The sequence below is a fragment of the Rhinoderma darwinii genome, chromosome 1, assembly GCF_050947455.1.
Source record: "Rhinoderma darwinii isolate aRhiDar2 chromosome 1, aRhiDar2.hap1, whole genome shotgun sequence".
Lineage (NCBI taxonomy): Eukaryota > Metazoa > Chordata > Amphibia > Anura > Rhinodermatidae > Rhinoderma > Rhinoderma darwinii.
In genome coordinates, this window is record NC_134687.1 from 605,571,413 (window position 1) to 605,590,793 (window position 19,381).

The following is a 19,381-nucleotide window of genomic DNA, read 5'->3' on the forward strand; positions in this document are numbered from 1 at the left end:
ACATTAATGTGTAGAATGTATACAGTGGGCAAAGACCTTGTCTACCATAGGGCAACATTTTTTATCTGTTTGGTGACAAATCCTGATGCTTTTCTTTGACTTATAAAGCCCTGTTCACACTGAGTTTTTTGGCACTTATTTTGACACGGAAACCATGTCGGAATCAGCGCCAAAAAACGTCCGAAATCGCCCCGCATTGATCTCAATGAGAGGCAGACGCAGTTTCTTCCTGGACGGCTTTTGGCATATTTTTTCTTTCCGCGGTTTCCACCTCTGACCTCCCACTGAACCAATGAGAGGCAACCCGTGGAGCTAGTTTCCGAGCGTTTTTCGTTGCATTTTTTGCCCGTGGTCCTAGCATTAGCTTCAATGGCCGTAGGCGAAAAATGCCGTAAAAACACAGCGGGAAAAAAAGAGCAGGCAGCTCAGAATCTTGCCTCAAGATTCCTGAAGGAATTCGGAGGCAGATTTTTTCTTCCTGCAAAAGAACTTAGTGTGAACAGGGCCTAATTAGTCTGTCAGGTTTCTAGTCTAAAACATGATGGAAAAGAAACAAAGCAAGAGTGATCAGAGGCTTTATAACGAAAAATACAAAACAAAAACAAAATAGTATAGTAACAAAAGATGTAGTATTGTCTCTAACCACTAGAGGTCACTACACATCTTCCATTCAAATAGTATTGTTGTGTCTGCTGATATTTTAGTTTAATAAAGATATTGAAAAAAGTCACACAATTAAAAGTAAGAATAAAGAGATTATTTTTCCCTAAAAATCACTTACATATTTATTATGACCATAATGGTGACGACCAGAGCAATTTGAAAGTTAGAAAATAATTTATACCGCATGGTGTACAGTGTAAAAAAAGAAACAAACAAACAAGAAAACCATTGTGGAATTATTTTTTTCTTGTAATCCATCCCCCAAAAGTTTTTATAAAAGCTAAACCTAAGATATATGTACCCCAAAGCTCCGTCAATGGAAAAATAATTCTTAATGTCAAAAGTGTCTGCGTTCTCAACAGTGAACTGGTTGATGACGCATGACGAGCATACTCGTCATGTTTTTTACACAGCCGCAGCCCCGCTTTAATGGCGGATATCAGAGAAACCTCTGATCTCTGCAGTTAACTCCTTGAATGCTATAATCAAAGCTGATTGCAGCATTCACATAGAGTGAAGGCTGGCCCCCCCTTTGATTGCATTACAGGTAAAGGTGTACCTTGGGGGGGGAGGGGCGGTGGCCCCAGGCCCACTGATCATGTATTTATTTTATTTGACATTTATTTACACATTTTATTAGTTTCCCTAGGAGACTTGAACTAGCGATCATAAGATCGCTGGTTCCATACACTGCAGTACATGGATGAGTTACGAAAACAGCGTAACTCGCTGAGCTACGCTGTTTCCGTAACTCCCCTAGTAGTGAATGGCAGTTACAGAAGCAGCGTAGCATGCGAGCTACACTTTTTCCGTAACTACTATTCAGTTCTATGGGAGTTACGGAAACGGCGTAGCTCAGCGAGTTACGCTGTTTCCGTAACTCGACCATGTAACCAGGAAGTGGCCGGAAGACAGCAGAGCCGGGTAAGATAGAACGGGGTTTAGGGGGCCCGGTTCTAGAGATATACCCGCATCTATCTGACATTTATGACATATCCTGTGGATATGTCATAAATGTTCTTCATGGGAAAACCCCTATAAATGCTTCGGTCGCTATTGACCGCTGCATTTAATTAGTTAAACGGCCAGGAACAGTGCCATCGCTATTCTTGGCCGTTAGAGCAGCGTGTCAGAAGCTGACACCTGCAGTGTATGGAGCGGGCTCAGCGCATGAACCCTCTCCATACATCATCCCCTCCCCGCTCCATGATGTGCCAGCACGTTACAGGTCCGGAATCGGTTAAGTAAGGAGCAGTCAGGGGGCCCGGCGCTGCCGGGTCCCTTGACTGCTAACCATAAGACGCGAGGAATTTTTAGCAAGATTTATTCTTGCTAAAAACTGCGTCTTATAGTCCGAAAAATACGGTAGTTTTTTTAAATTTTGCAGCGTTGCGCAATAAAATCGCTTGTTTATAAAATAATTAATTTTCTGTGTTCCCATATTCTGAGAGCCATAACTTTTTTTATTTTTCAGTCAGAAAAGCTGTGTAAGGCCCCATGCACACGACCGTGCCCGCAATCACGGCCCGCGATTGCGGGCACGGCCGGCCGCTGACTGACAGCCGCATTTTCGGGCCGTGCTCCCATACAAAGTATGGGAGCACGGCCCGCAAAATGCGAAAGAACGGACATGTTCCATAATTCCCGGAACATTTCCACGGCACTGACACCCTTCCATAGTGCTACGGAAAGGTGTCAGTGTTCAATGAAAGTGAATGGCTCTGTTTTTGCGGACCGCAATTGCGGTCCGCAATAACGGAGGTTTTTTGCTGTCGTGTGCATGGGGCCTAAGGGCTTGTTTTTTTGCGGGACGGGTTGTAGTTTTTATTGGTACTATTTTGGGGTACATGCGACTTTTAGATCACTTTTTATTCTATATCTTGGGAGGGGTGGTGACCAAAAAATAGCGATGCTGGCATTGTTTTTGGTTTATTTTTTTTGCGGTGTTCACCGTGCGGTAAAAATAACATTATAGTTTTATAGTTTGGGTTGTTACGAATGCGGTGATACCAAATATGTGTACTGTTTTTTAACGTTTTCATTTTTTTTCTATAATAAGAGACTTATAGGAAAAAAATATATTTTATTTTGATACTTTTGTAAAACATTTTTATTAACTTTTTTTAAAGGGAATGTGTTGCCAGCAAAACATGTTTTTTTTTTTTTTTAATTAAACAGTTAGTGTGTAGGTGATTAAACATTGTTCAAATTTTTTTTATTTTTTTCACGAGTCAGGAAATATTATAAATTAGATTCTAATTTATAATATTTCCCATTGCTGGTCACTAGATGGAGCTATTCCCAAAATTGCAGCATTGCATGTGGTAAAGCAACCACATTGCTTTTTGCTGCAAAATTGGGAAAAAAGCACTCGCTCTAGTGAGCTCTGAGAATCCCCCCCTCCTTTATCCTGGCTAGTGCCGGGATAAACGAGGGGTTTGAACGGTCTAACCTCCTACACTGTGTGTCACCATTTTTTGAGCTAACACACAGTGTAGTAGGTTTACATACAGTAGTAAACACACACAAACACGAACATACATAGAAATCTCTTACCTGCTCCTGCCGCCGCGGCTCCCTCCGGCCCGTCCGCTCCGTCTGCTGCCGCTGGTCCAAGTGCACAAGTCCGGAAGCCGCGACCGGAAGTAGTAATCTTACTGTCCGGCCGCGACTTCCGGTCCACAGGAAAATGGCGCCGGACGGCGCGCATTTCAAATTGGACTGTGTGGGAGCGGCGCATGCGCAGTTCCCACACAGACGGCGTACACAGAAGTGGATGGGACGGGACCCGTTCGCAGTCCCTATGGGACTGTGGCTGCCGTATTCCATGTCTGTATGTGTCGTTAATCGACACATACAGAAATGGAAAAAAAAATGGCAGCCCCCATAGGGAAGAAAAAGTGTAAAAATAAGAAAAAGTAAAACAAAAACACACAAATAAATATAAACGTTTTTAATAAAGCACTAACATCTTTAACATATTAAAAAATAATTTGTGATGACACTGTTCCTTTTAACATATTTTTTTTTACTTTTTACACTTTCTTTTTTTACCTGCAGCTCTTTTTGCTGCTAGAATACATTACACTACCTAGGTAGTGTAACGTATTCCAACTGTCAGTGTGACGTCACAGTCACTCTGACAGTAAGGGTATGTGCACACGACCTCTTTTCAGACGTAATGGAGGCGTTTTACGCATCGAGTTACGCCTGAAAAGACGGCTCCAATACGTCGGCAAACATCTGCCCATTGCTTGCAATGGGTCTTACGATGTTCTGTGCAGACGAGCTGTCATTTTACTCGTCGCTGTCAAAAGACGGCGCATAAAATTACGGCCGAGTCAAAGAAGTGCAGGATACTTCTTGGGACGTAATTGCAGCCGTTTTTCATTGACTCCAATGAAAACCAGCTCCAATTACGTCCGTAAAAGACGCCGCGAAAAAAGCGTGTACTCCTGAAAACAGCTCCGTAATTTCAGACGTATTTGGCGTTGCCGTGTGAACATACCCTAAGTCTACGAGGACCTTGCAGAGGCTGGTCCTCATAGGCTTCCATACATGGAGGACCCGGAGGCCATTGTCTGGCCTCCAGATGCCATCACAAGCATCAGCAACCTCCACAATTGCATGGGGGCTGCTGATGTTCTACAAACCCCCTAAATGCGGCGATCGCAATCGAGCACCGCATTAAAGGGGTTAATTGCCGAAATCAGTGGCGATGAGCTGCTGATCGGCAACGGTGGAATGTCAGCTGTCGTGGACAGCTGACCTCCTGGTTCCCGATGCACACTGTCACCGACAGTGTGCATCAGGAACGACACAGTGACTTCCTGTCACTCTGAGAGGAAGCCTATCAGGAGGCTGGTCCTGATAGACTTCCGTACATGGCAGACATGGAGGCCATTGCTTGGCCTCCGGTCGCCATGCTAGCCATCGGCAAACCTCTCGATTTCATTGTGAGGTCTGCCGATGTGCTAGAAACCCCAAAAATGCGGCGATTGCAATAGATCGCCACATTTAAGGGGTTAATTGCCAAAATCAATGGAGATGAGCCGCTGATCGGCAAAAGTGGAGTGTCAGCTGTCGGGGACAACTGGCTTCCGGGTTCCTGGAGCACAGTGTCGCCGACAGTGTGCACCGGGGACCGCGCAGTAACTGTACGTTCTCGGGCGCTAAGACACTGGCCACCAGGACGTACAGTTGCGTCGTGGTGCGCCTAGGGGTTAAACAACGGTGATGCAACGGTGATCCTCTATACTACACCACACAGGAGAGCTGACAGATCCTCTATACTACACCACACAGGAGAGCTGACAGATCCTCTATACTACACCACACTTGAGAACTGACAGATCCTCTATACTACACCACACCACACCACACAGGAGAGCTGACAGGTCCTCTATACTACACCACACAGGAGAGCTGACAGGTCCTCTATACTACACCACACAGGAGAGCTGACAGATCCTCTATACTACACAACACAGGAGAGCTGACCGCTCCTCTATACTACACCACACAGGAGAGCTGATAGATCCTCTATACTACACCACACAGGAGAGATGACCGCTCCTCTATACTACACCACACAGAAGAGCTGACAGGTCCTCTATATTACACCACACAGGAGAGCTGATAGATCCTCTATACTACACCACACAGGAGAGCTGACAGATTCTCTATACTACACCACACAGGAGAGTTGACTGGTCGTCTTTACTACACCACACAGAAGAGCTGACAGCTCCTCTATACTACACTACACAGGAGAGCTGACAGATCCTCTATACTACACCACACAGGAGAGCTGACATATCCTCTATACTACACCACACAGGAGAGCTGACATATCCTCTATACTACACCACACAGGAGAGCTGACCGATCCTCTATACTACAGCACACAGGAGAGCTGACAGGTCCTCTATACTACACCACACAGGAGAGCTGACCGATCCTCTATACTACAGCACACAGGAGAGCTGACAGGTCCTCTATACTACACCACACAGGAGAGCTGACAGGTCCTCTATACTACACCACACAGGAGAGCTGACAGATCCTCTATACTACACCACACAGGAGAACTGACAGATTCTCTATACTACACCACACAGGAGAGTTGACTGGTCCTCTTTACTACACCAAACAGAAGAGCTGACAGCTCCTCTATACTACACACGAGAGCTGACAGATCCTCTATACTACACCACACAGGAGAGCTGACATATCCTCTATACTACACCACACAGGAGAGCTGACATATCCTCTATACTACACCACACAGGAGAGCTGGCAGATCTTCTATACTACACTACACAGGAGAGCTCACAGGTCCTCTATACTACAGCACACAGGAGAGCTGACAGGTCCTCTATACTACACCACACAGGAGAGCTGACAGGTCCTCTATACTACACCACACAGGAGAGCTGACAGATCTTCTATACTACACTACACTACACTACACAGGAGAGCTCACAGGTCCTCTATACTACAGCACACAGGAGAGCTGACAGGTCCTCTATACTACACCACACAGGAGAGCTGACAGGTCCTCTATACTACACCACACAGGAGAGCTGACAGATCCTCTATACTACACCACACTTGAGAACTGACAGATCCTCTATACTACACCACACCACACCACACAGGAGAGCTGACAGGTCCTCTATACTACACCACACAGGAGAGCTGACAGGTCCTCTATACTACACCACACAGGAGAGCTGACAGATCCTCTATACTACACAACACAGGAGAGCTGACCGCTCCTCTATACTACACCACACAGGAGAGCTGATAGATCCTCTATACTACACCACACAGGAGAGATGACCGCTCCTCTATACTACACCACACAGAAGAGCTGACAGGTCCTCTATATTACACCACACAGGAGAGCTGATAGATCCTCTATACTACACCACACAGGAGAGCTGACAGATTCTCTATACTACACCACACAGGAGAGTTGACTGGTCGTCTTTACTACACCACACAGAAGAGCTGACAGCTCCTCTATACTACACTACACAGGAGAGCTGACAGATCCTCTATACTACACCACACAGGAGAGCTGACATATCCTCTATACTACACCACACAGGAGAGCTGACATATCCTCTATACTACACCACACAGGAGAGCTGACCGATCCTCTATACTACAGCACACAGGAGAGCTGACAGGTCCTCTATACTACACCACACAGGAGAGCTGACCGATCCTCTATACTACAGCACACAGGAGAGCTGACAGGTCCTCTATACTACACCACACAGGAGAGCTGACAGGTCCTCTATACTACACCACACAGGAGAGCTGACAGATCCTCTATACTACACCACACAGGAGAACTGACAGATTCTCTATACTACACCACACAGGAGAGTTGACTGGTCCTCTTTACTACACCAAACAGAAGAGCTGACAGCTCCTCTATACTACACACGAGAGCTGACAGATCCTCTATACTACACCACACAGGAGAGCTGACATATCCTCTATACTACACCACACAGGAGAGCTGACATATCCTCTATACTACACCACACAGGAGAGCTGGCAGATCTTCTATACTACACTACACAGGAGAGCTCACAGGTCCTCTATACTACAGCACACAGGAGAGCTGACAGGTCCTCTATACTACACCACACAGGAGAGCTGACAGGTCCTCTATACTACACCACACAGGAGAGCTGACAGATCTTCTATACTACACTACACTACACTACACAGGAGAGCTCACAGGTCCTCTATACTACAGCACACAGGAGAGCTGACAGGTCCTCTATACTACACCACACAGGAGAGCTGACAGGTCCTCTATACTACACCACACAGGAGAGCTGACAGATCTTCTATACTACACTACACAGGAGAGCTCACAGGTCCTCTATACTACAGCACACAGGAGAGCTGACAGGTCCTCTATACTACACCACACAGGAGAGCTGACAGATCCTCTATACTACACCACACAGGAGAGCTGACAGATCCTCTATACTACACCACACAGGAGAACTGACAGATCTTATATACTACACCACACAGGAGAGCTGACAGGTCCTCTACACTACACCGCACAGGAGATCTGACAGGTCCTCTATACTACACCACACAGGAGAACTGACAATTCCTCTATACTACACCACACAGGAGAGCTGACAGATCCTCTATACTACGCCACACAGGAGAACTGACAGATCTTCTATACTACACCACACAGGAGAGCTGACAGGTCCTCTACACTACACCACACCACACAGGAGAACTGACATCCTCTATACTACACCACACAGGAGAACTGACAATTCCTCTATACTACACCACACAGGAGAGCTGACAGGTCCTCTATATTACACCACACAGGAGAGCTGACCGGTCCTCTATACTACACCACACAGGAGAGCTGACATATCCTCTATACTGCACCACACAGGAGAGCTGACAGATACTCTATACTACACCACACAGGAGAACTGACAGATCCTCTATAATACACCACACAGCAGAGCTGATAGATCCTCTATATTACACCACACAGGAGAGCTGACAGATCATCTATACTACACCACACAGGAGAGCTGACAGATACTCTATACTATACCACACAGGAGAGCTGACAGATCCTTTATACTATACCACACAGGAGAACGGACAGATCCTCTATACTACACCACACAGGAGAGCTGGCAAATCCTCTATACTACACCATGCAGGAGAGCTGACAGATCCTCTATACTGCACAACACAGGAGAGCTGTCATATCCCCTATACTACACCACACAGGAGAGCTGACAGGTCCTCTATACTACACCACACAGGAGAGCTGACAGATCCTCTATACTACACCAGACAGGAGAGCTGGCAGATCCTCTATACTACACCACACAGGAGAGCTGACAGATCCTTTATACTATACCACACAGGAGAACTGACAGATACTCTATACTACACCACACAGGAGAGCTGACAGATCCTCTATACTACACCACACAGGAGAGCTGACAGATCCTCTATACTACACCACAGAAGAGACATGACAGATCCTCTATACCACACCACACAGGAGAGCTGACAGGTCCTCTATACTACACCACACAGGAGAGCTGACAGATCCTCTATACTATACCACACAGGAGAACTGACAGATACTCTATACTACACCACACCACACCACACAGGAGAGCTGACAGGTCCTGTATACTACACCACACAGGAGAGCTGACAGATCCTCTATACTGCACCAAACAGGAGAGCTGACAGATCCTCTATACTGCACCACAGAAGAGACATGACAGATCCTCTATACTACACCACACAGAGCTGACATATCCTCTATACTACACCACACAGGAGAGCTCACAGATCCTCTATACTACACCACAGAAGAGACATGACAGATCCTCTATACTACACCACACAGGAGAGCTGACAGGTCCTCTATACTACACCACACAGGAGAGCTGACAGATCCTCTATACTATACCACACAGGAGAACTGACAGATACTCTATACTACACCACACAGGAGAGCTGACAGATCCTCTATACTGCACCAAACAGGAGAGCTGACAGATCCTCTATACTGCACCACAGAAGAGACATGACAGATCCTCTATACTACACCACACAGAGCTGACATATCCTCTATACTACACCACACAGGAGAGCTCACAGATCCTCTATACTACACCACAGAAGAGACATGACAGATCCTCTATACTACACCACACAGAGCTGACAGCTACTCTATACTACACCACACAGAGCTGACAGCTGTAGTATTTTGAGGGGGCACAGCATATGGTATTGTTTTTATGGGGCAATGTGTGCGTGTGTGAGACATGATTGTATTCAGGGGACACAGTGTGTGTGGGTTCAGCCGGCATTCGTCCCATGTGAATGACTCCTTTATCAAAAAGACATTGAAACTCCATGTGTAAAATCACACTTTGTGTGAAGCCACTTCTCCAAAATCATATCCAGTTTTTCAGGCGTGTTAAACTGTCCAGTATTTTTGCTTGGGAAAGGTGGCAACCCTAGAGGGAACATTGGGTAATTTGATAGCCTGTAGAATTGCTTTCTGCCTAAGGGTATGTTCACACGGCGTATTTACGGACGTAATTCGGGCGTTTTTGCCCCGAATTACGCCCGAAAATAGCGCCTCAATAGCGCTGACAAACATCTGCCCATTGAAAGCACATGCCGCTGTGAAATGACGGCGCGTGAATAGACGCCCGCGTCAAAGAAGTGACCTGTCACTTCTTTGGCCGTAAATAGAGCCGTTATTCATTGACTCCAATGAATAGCAGCGCTAATTACGCCCGTAATTGACGCGGCGTTCAAGCGCCTGCACATGCCGGTACGGCTGAAATTACGGGGATGTTTTCAGGCTGAAACATCCCCGTAATTTCAGCCGTTACGGACCCCCGCCGTGTGAACATACCCTAAGGGTATGTTCACACGACCTATTTTCGGACAGAAAAATCGGAAGCAGAACGCCTCCAAACATCTGCCCATTGATTGCAATGGGAAAAACGGCGTTCTGTTCCGACGGGCCGTTTTTTTACGCGGTTGTTTTGATAAACGGCCCTATAAAAAAACGGCCGCGAAAAAGAAGTGCAGGTCGCTTCTTGGGACGTTTTTGGAGCCATTTTTTATTGACTCTATAGAAAACAGCTCCAAAAACAGCCATAAAAACGCCATGAACAACGCAGCGAAAATCGCGAGTGGCTTAAAAAACGTCTGAAAATCAGGAGCTGTTTTCCCTTGAAAACATCTCCGTATTTTCAGACGTTTTTGAGTTTGCGTGTGAACATACCCTAAGGGTGTATTCACATGGTGCAGTTTTGCTCCACAGCCGAAAACTGTACCAAAAACACATGCATTTTTACCACGATTTGACGAGACTTCAAAAATCGCATGCATTTTTATATGCGGTTTCCTGTCACGCGGCAAAACCGCACCGTGTTAATATACCTTCATTTGTTTTCACAGTTTACACCATAAATAAATGAACATTATAATTACTGGACTAGTACAATAGTTTTTAATAATTACACAATTACTCACCTTGCCCGGTTATATCACCTGATCATGGAGGGTACTTCCACTTCCCCCTGTACACCCCTTTCCGCCCTGCACCATAAGGGTATGTTCACACAGGGTGGATATGCTGTGTAAAAGTACACAGTATATCCACCCTGAACACCGCAGGGAATTTCGGCCTAAAAAAACGCACAAAAATGCAGTTTTTTGGCTGTATTTTCTGCTGTGGAAAATAGCAGGTAAAAAAAAAATGCTCATACTAAGGGCTTATTCAGACGAACGTATAATATGTCCGTGCTACGCACGTGATTTTCACGCGCCTCACACGGACCTATGTTAGTCAATGGGGCCGTTCAGACAGTCCGTGAGTTTCACGCAGCGTGTGTCCTCACGTGATGACGCGCAACAGCAGTAAAAACTATGAATGAAAACAGAAAAGCACCACGTGCTACAAACATACATACAGAGTGTCATAATGATGGCGGCTGCGCGAAAATCACGGAACCACGCATCATGCGCTGCTGACACACGGAGCTGTTATGGACCTTTTGCGCAGCCTTAGGTCGGATTTACACGAGTGTGTGCGTTTTGCGCGCGTGGCAGGTGTGTGACTGCTCCGTGTGTCATGTTCATATGGTGCTCGGCTGCGTGCTTTTCGCGCAGCCGCCATCATTATGACACTCCGTTTGGATATTTGTAGACAGAAAAGCACGTGATGCTTTTCTGTTTACATTCATAGTTTGACAGCAGTTGCGCGAATAACGCGCGTCCCACGGAAGTTCTTCCGTGTTGTGCGCGTGATTTTCACGCACCCATTGACTTCAATGGGTGCGTGATGCGTGAAAAACGCCAAAATATAGAACATGTTGCGAGTTTTACGCAGCGGACTCACGCTGCGCAAAACTCACGGACAGTCTGCACTGCCCCATATACTAACATAGGTCCGTTTTCACGCGGGTTGCACGGACGTATATCACTTTAGTGTAAATCCGCCCTTAGGTCTCGTTTACACGAGCGTGCAATACGTGCGTGCGGCTTGTTTGACGTGGCCGGCTTGTTTGACGTAAACGGCCCGAAAAACGGCTGAAAAATCAGAAGCAGAACGCCTCCAAACATCTGCCCATTGATTTCAATGGGAAAAATGGCGTTCTGTTCTGACGGGGTGTTTTTTTGCGCGGCCATTTTTCAAAACAGCCACGTAAAAAAACGGCCATGAAAAAGAAGTGCACGTCACTTCTTCAGACGTTTTTGGAGCCGTTTTTCATACACTCTATAGAAAAACAGCTCCAAAAACAGCCGTTAAAAACGCCACGAAAAACGCGAGTTTGATTAAAATACGGCTGAGAATCAGGAGCTGTTTTCAAGGGAAAACAGCTCCGTATTTTCAGACGTTTTTTATTTTGTGTGTGCACATACCCTTATAATGGGACTAATAAAAAAAATTAATTAAAAAGTTTTTTCGTTTCACCCCCCCCCCCAGTGCAGAGCCGTTTATTTTGGAAAAAGGATAAAAATAAAAACTGATAAATATTTGGTATCGCCACATTCATAGTGACCCATACGATAAAATGAACACATAATTTATCCTACACAGTGAACGGCTTAAAAAAACTGACGAAAACACAATTTCAGAATTGAAAAATGGAATAAAAAATTATCAAAAAATATTATGTACCTTAAATTAGTACCATTACAACTCATCTTTCAAAAAAGCAAGCCCTCTTATAAAGAACTCACAAACAAACAAAACCCCAAAAACAATGGCAGAACACCCCCAAAAAAAGTTGCTAAAACTTTTACAATACAAATATGTACCCCATAATGGTGCCATTAAAAATACATCTTGTCCCGCAAAAAAACAAGAACTTATATGACTACTTTGATTGGTAAATAAAAAAAGTTATGGCTTTTGAAATGCAGAGATGACAAAACGAGGCTGCGTCCTTGGGTCCAAAATAGGCCGCGTCTATAAGGGGTTAACAAAAGGGACTTGTCCAAACTAAACCACCACCTGTACAGTGATCGCTGGATAAGTGGATTGTCATATTGATGTTTTACCACTAGGTGGTGCCAGTGCCATTGTGAGAACTGATGCAATGCACTACGATAGAGGAAAGTTTATTGTGTATTATTATTATTATTATTATTATTATTATTATTATTATTATTATTATTTAGATCTCTCTTCTCTTTTTGATCATATACCAGTTCTATTTTTGAAGACCATACATAGCATACATTTTACACTGTAATTCTACCACGTCATAGAGACCTGTCACTAGTTGTCATCTGCGTTATCAAATTTTAGCTAGAACAAATAGGCCACGACTTCCGTCGTCAGGTTGTAATTTAGTGATCTTCAACCTCTGGCGCTGCAGCTTTTTCCAAACTACAACTCTCAGCATGTCGCTGTCAGGATATACTGGGAGAGTTACAAAATCACTAGATTTGTTTTAAGGCAACTTTTGGCGTTTTCATCCTTTGATCCTGGCAGACAACTTCTTGTTTAAAGCTCCATTCATTTGACACCAGCAATTTCCTCCTCTGAAGACTCCAGGGCGCATAATTCGAATTTCTATGAATTAAAAACCCACATCGCCAAGCGAGGAGACGAGAAGACAAAGTATCAGTGTAGTGTGTGTATTGCTGGTCTGTCCGGGATACAACGTCTGCTTCTATAATGTCGAGCATATACTGGGAAAAAAAACTAAATTATTTGCAGATGTCAATTAAAGACTCTTCTAAGAAACTGAACTATTGAGAAGGGAGTGAAATATGTCCTCCCCCAGAAAAGAGGCTCACATCGAGTCGGTTAAGAGTCCCGCCCAGAACTCCCTTTGTTTCTTAGTTATATCTGTTTCTGGGAAAGCTGGGTGGCAACGAATATGCATTGGTGTCCTATCATAGGGGCAGGGTACACTACTCCTCTGGGGCCCATAGTGGGCACACCACTCCTCTGGGGCCAATGGTGGGAGCGGAACCAGCACTGATTTGCTTCCTTTGCTTTCCATAATGCTCTTATGGAGGCTTCCTGCAGATGCCACTAGGGGGAGCTCCCTGCATACAGATATATACAGCTCACAATGATTTCAGTACTAGCTGGATAAATTCATATATACTGTTCGCTCCCCCTAGCTGCATGTAGCCAAATTACATAATTTATTAAGTCAGAAAACCAGAGCTCACTTGATAAGATATTATTCGGGAGCTGAAAACTTACAGGTGGGCAATAACGTTAAAAAAAGGCGCTGTACATTTGGCAAAGCTTTCAGTGGGTTGTGGGGCCCATTCTAAGTTCTGCTATAGGGCCATATCATTTCTTGACTCGTTGCAACTCCATAGACCTGACCAATCAGGATTCTGAGGGTATGTTCACACGTAGTCAACCAAAACGTCTGAAAATCCAGAGCTGTTTTCAAGGGAAAACAGACCCTGCTTTTCAGACGTTTTTTTACCAACTCGCATTTTTCGCGCCGTTTTCGCGCCGTTTTTTACGTCCGTTTTTGGAGCTGTTTTCATTGGAGTCTATGAGAAAACAGCTCCAAAAACGTCCAAAGAAGTGTCCTGCACTTCTTTTGACGAGGCTGTATTTTTACGAGTCGTCGTTTGACAGCTGTCAAACGACGACTCGTAAATAACAGGTCGTCTGCACAGTACGTCGGCAAACCCATTCAAATGAATGGGCAGATGTTTGCCGACGTATTGGAGCCGTATTTTCAGACGTAAAACGAGGCATAATACGCCTCGTATACGTCTGAAATTTGGCCGTGTGAACATACCCTAAGAATGCTGGGAGAAAACCTGTATTTAAGTTGTAGGCAACTCCAACCTCATGAAAAATATATTTCCCTTGACATTGTATCCTGACCTGAAATGAACTCTTTTGGCAGGTATGTTCATTGGCAGGAAGTCGTTGATATCGCAGGGTCACACCCCCCAGTCCTAAGTCAGCGCGCCAAGAAAATAATACCCAGCCGTACGATTTGGAGACTCCTGACCAGTTTAAGTAATCAAATAAAAGCTTATTGTTTTACAAGTTTCTCATGGTTTTATCTCATGGGCAATGAAGCTGACGCATACTGTAGGTGGTCACACTTTTTTTTTGGAATATGCTTTGTATTTATTTTTATAATTTTATTTTTATATCTGTCTCCCATTGATCATGATGAAAACTGATGCACTTTGGTTCCCATAGAAATATATAGAATCCATGGTGATCAGATATGATAGGAAATGTCATGAAATGTTTATTAGAAGGGCGAAAAGACCCCAACGTCCTGAGAACGATGCAATTTTGGTCGTGGTAACAAGCCACGATTTATGGGAGTTATGCAAACTGCCGGGAGACCCGGATTACGGTGAAAAAATCCACCACATCTGAACTTTTACATTCGGATCGGACTAATTCTGGATTGGACTTTGGGAAGAGTTCACCATTGTTTTTATTAAAGCATTGAAATTTAATGTCCGTTTATGTGACAAAAAAAAAAAAGATGAACAGCGTTAAAAAGAGAAGCAATAAATATATAAATTGTGGAATTTTTTTTTTCTCCGACCGAAAATTTAAGCCATAAAGATTAAATGCTGAGTTACACGTACTGCAAAAGGGAACCTATAGAAAGGAAAACGTTTTTCTGCAGAAAACAAGACGTCATAACGCTTCATTGTTGCAAAAAGAGATGAAACAACACAAAGTTCTGCGTGGTCCTCAAGAGCTGAAATCACTTGGTCCCTTAGGCCGGGTTCCCACCAAGCATAAACGTTGTAGAATTTCCGCAACGGAATTCTGTGCAGAAATTCCACATTCCCATTTAGGGTATGTTCACATGGTGAAAAATGTTCCCCGTTTCGGCTGCAAAATTTCACCTATTCATTTCAATGGGAGTTGGGCATTCTTTTTCCCGCTAGCGGATTTTTTCTGCTAGCGGGAAAAAGAAGCATCCAGCTTGATCTGCGGACGGATTCCGCCCGATCCTCCCATCAATGTCAATAGGAGGAATGAATGTTCCTGCCGACGGCAGGAATAGTTCCGCGGCAAATTTTGCAGCGGGACCAGTCAAGTAAAATCCGCCGTGTGAACTAGCCCTTAGGCCTTATTCACACAAACTTGTGCGTTTTGCGCGCACAAAAAACGCAGCGTTTTGCACGCATTGCACTTCCATGTGTCATCAGTGTTGGCTGCGTGGCTGCGCTATTTTCACGCATATGCCATGCTTATGACACGCGGTTTTGAATTTTAGAAAAATAAATGAAGGAAGTGTTTTTATTTCTTCATTCATATCTTTATCTACTGTTGCGCAAATCACGCGCGACACACGGAAGTGCTTCCGTGTGCTGTGCCCGATTATCACGCACCCATTGACTTCAATGGGTGCGTGATGCGCGAAAAACGGCCAAGTATAGGACATGTCGTGAGTTTTACGCAGCGGACATACGCTGAGTGAAAATCACTGACAGTCTGAACGGCTCCATTCACTAACATAGGTCCGTGCGCCACGCGTGATTTTCACTCGCGTATCACGGACGTAAATCACGTTCGTGTGAATAAGGCCTTACAGTAGCAGCAAAGTGAATGAGAATTAGAAAATCTCATGCCCATGCTGCGGAAAACCCCCTCAGAAAAGTTGTGCGGAAAGTCTTCTGCGGTTTGACTTTCAATTCCGCAACATGTCAATTTATTCTGCGCGGGTTCTGTGCGGAGATGCTGCGCGTTTCGCCTATAGACTTCAATGGGGAGCAGAAATTCTGCAACAGATTTGTTTTGTTGCGGTTTTTACAGCGGAAACGCAGAAAAAACGGCTAGAAATCCGCAGGTGCACATATACTTTGCTATAATAAATGTTTAACACTAAATCCGCAGCAATATAAGCAGGAAAAACGCAGTATTTGGTGCAGATTTCTGTCACAGATTTACCAGCATTTTTCTTGAAATTCTGCAGATTTTCTGTTGCAGAAAACCTGCGGCGTATCCTGTGTGTGGAAACATCCCAAGGGTTAACGACCTGCCCTATTCACATATCACAAAGAAATAAAATTGCTAAAATATTCCCAGCCCTGGAATGAACCGGTGAAGGTTGAGTCATCATTTCTGTACTACTGGGGTATAGTTTCAAGCAGTTTGCGGTCACGCTCTAGACACAATGTAGTATCTTGGGAGGAGCATTTACTATAGGGCTACGAAACACTTTGGCAAGTACATGCGAGTTTGCCCTCCTCTCAATGTGGCCTGATGATGAGGGGAGGGCACAGCGGGGCGTAAGCTACGCCTCCAGGTTACTCTCGGTCAGGCAGAGTCTGTGTATATTCAGCAGAACCCGAGGATTAACCCCCTTGGAACCCCTTTTATTCCCTTAGTATCGCAGGATTATATTGTACACTTGAGGTAAATTTCTTCCTTTGTTGGTACCTGCAGCTTGTATTCAGTCACACAGAATAATAAGGGTATGTTCACACGCAGACGCAAAATACGACTGAAATTACGGAGCTGTTTTCAGGCGAAAACAGCTCCTGAATTTCATACGTTTTTGCATGTACTCGCGTTTTTCACGGCGTCTTTTACGGACGTAATTGGAGCTGTTCTTCATTGGCGTCAATGAAAAACGGCTCCAAAAACGTCCCAAGAAGTGTCCTGCACTTCTTTGACGCGGGCGTAATTTTACGCGCCGTCTTTTGACAGCGACGCGTAAAATTACACCTCGTCTGAACAGAACATCGTAAGACCCATTGCAAGCAATGGGCAGATGTTTGCATGTGTAATTGAGCCGTTTTTTCATGCGTATTTCGAGGTGTAAAATGCCCGAATTACGTCTGAAAATAGGTGGTGTGAACATACCCTAACACTGATTCACTTATACTTGTTGTTGTGAGAATGAGGCTCTGCTGCGGATCTGGTAGAATAAATTCCGCTGGGGGTTGTAGTTCTGCCACAGCAGATCATAACTGCTAGAGCTGACAGGACGTGATGGTTTGTAGAACAAGAAGAAGGAAGTCGACCTGGAAGTAGACATGATATTTCTGCTTTCGTATCCCAATGATCTGGGTCCAGGATCTGCTAACAACCTAGATTGATTCTTGGGCTCTACGTTCGGCGAGTACGCCAGAAAGTTCACAGCTTCGTTCAGATCTGCGTCAGGGCTCCGTAGGTTTCCGTTTGCTTCACCATTGATTTCAATAGTGACAGATCCGGTGCCCATGGATTCCGTTTGTCTCAGTTGTGTAAGGGTTCCTCCGTTTTGACAGAATGAATAGTGTAGTCGACTACGGTATTGATTCTGTCAAAACGACGGAACCCTTGCACAACTGAGACAAATGGAAACCATGGGCACCGGATCTGTCACCTTTGAAATCAATGGTGAACAAACGGAAACCTGTGGTTTCCGTTTGTTTCAGTCAGTGTCCCGTTCTGATGGGAAGATCCGACGGAACGTTAGAACGGGACCCTGACGCAGATGTGAACGAAGCCAGTATATGACGGGATATTGTTCCGTAAACTGTATTGGCAAGAATAATCGACTACACTTTGAATACAACGGTATACAAAAATAAGTCCAAAAGTATAGCACACAATATAGGTTTGTTTTTTTTACAATAGGAGTCAATGGCAGATGTATGTTACTGCATGTCTACGGGACGTAATACCCAAACATGATGTGTATTAAGACTTATGTCTGCGGTGGCTGCATCTCCTGGGGACACAAGGGTCACGCTGGGGACGGGGAGAACCCCTTTATGACATCCAGGTGACCTAATAAGACCTTCAAAAGCCTCCAGTTCTGAGAGTTACACTTGGGCTGAGGGCTACTACCTGTATCCTATAAGCCATATCACTATCAGAATATACCGTGTCAAAAGCAGGGTAGTAGCTAGGGGGAGCTGTTGAGACAGGTGTCCGAGGTGGTGATTGACCGGGGTGGCAAACAGGCAACGCTGCCGTATTTAGGGCATTTAGATGAAGGTCTACGACAGCAAACTGAATCTCTATCTCAGGTGAAGAAAAGCCTTGCCACAAAAAAAAAGCCGCATGTTAAAGGTGTTGTCCAGTCCCTAAAAATTGATGGCCTATCCTCAGGATAGGCCATCACTATCTGATCGGTCGGGGTCCGACTCCCGGCACCCCCGCTGATCAGCTGTTTTGAAGGGACCGCAGCGCTTCAAAACAGCTGATCGGCGGGCGTAAAGGCAGTTGGACCCCGACTGATCAAATATTGATGGCCTATCCTGACGATAGGCTATACATTTTTAGGAACTGGACAACACCTTTTAATAAAAGCATTTTTTTTTATTTTACGTCTGCTCTGCTGCCACTGCCATTGGATCTAGGGACATTATGAGTGTTCCTTGGTTCTAGAATATTCTGACATTTCATCTTTAAGGGACACTTTGGATAAAACTAATACCCTGGGGCAGATCAATATTGACAAATGTATTGTTTATTCAAAAAGAATGGATGTTTGCGACTCACTAGACACTTTTCAGGGGTATCTAGTGTGGCTTTAAATGCGCTGACGCGTGGCAAAATTTCGCACAAAAAACAGGCGTAAACTAATGCAACTCAGATGTTATATAATAAAGATAAAAGTGTCTAACATGTCTAGCAAGATGCGGCAAATTTATCGTTCACCACTGTGATAAGTTTGGCGCATCTTTCTGGTCA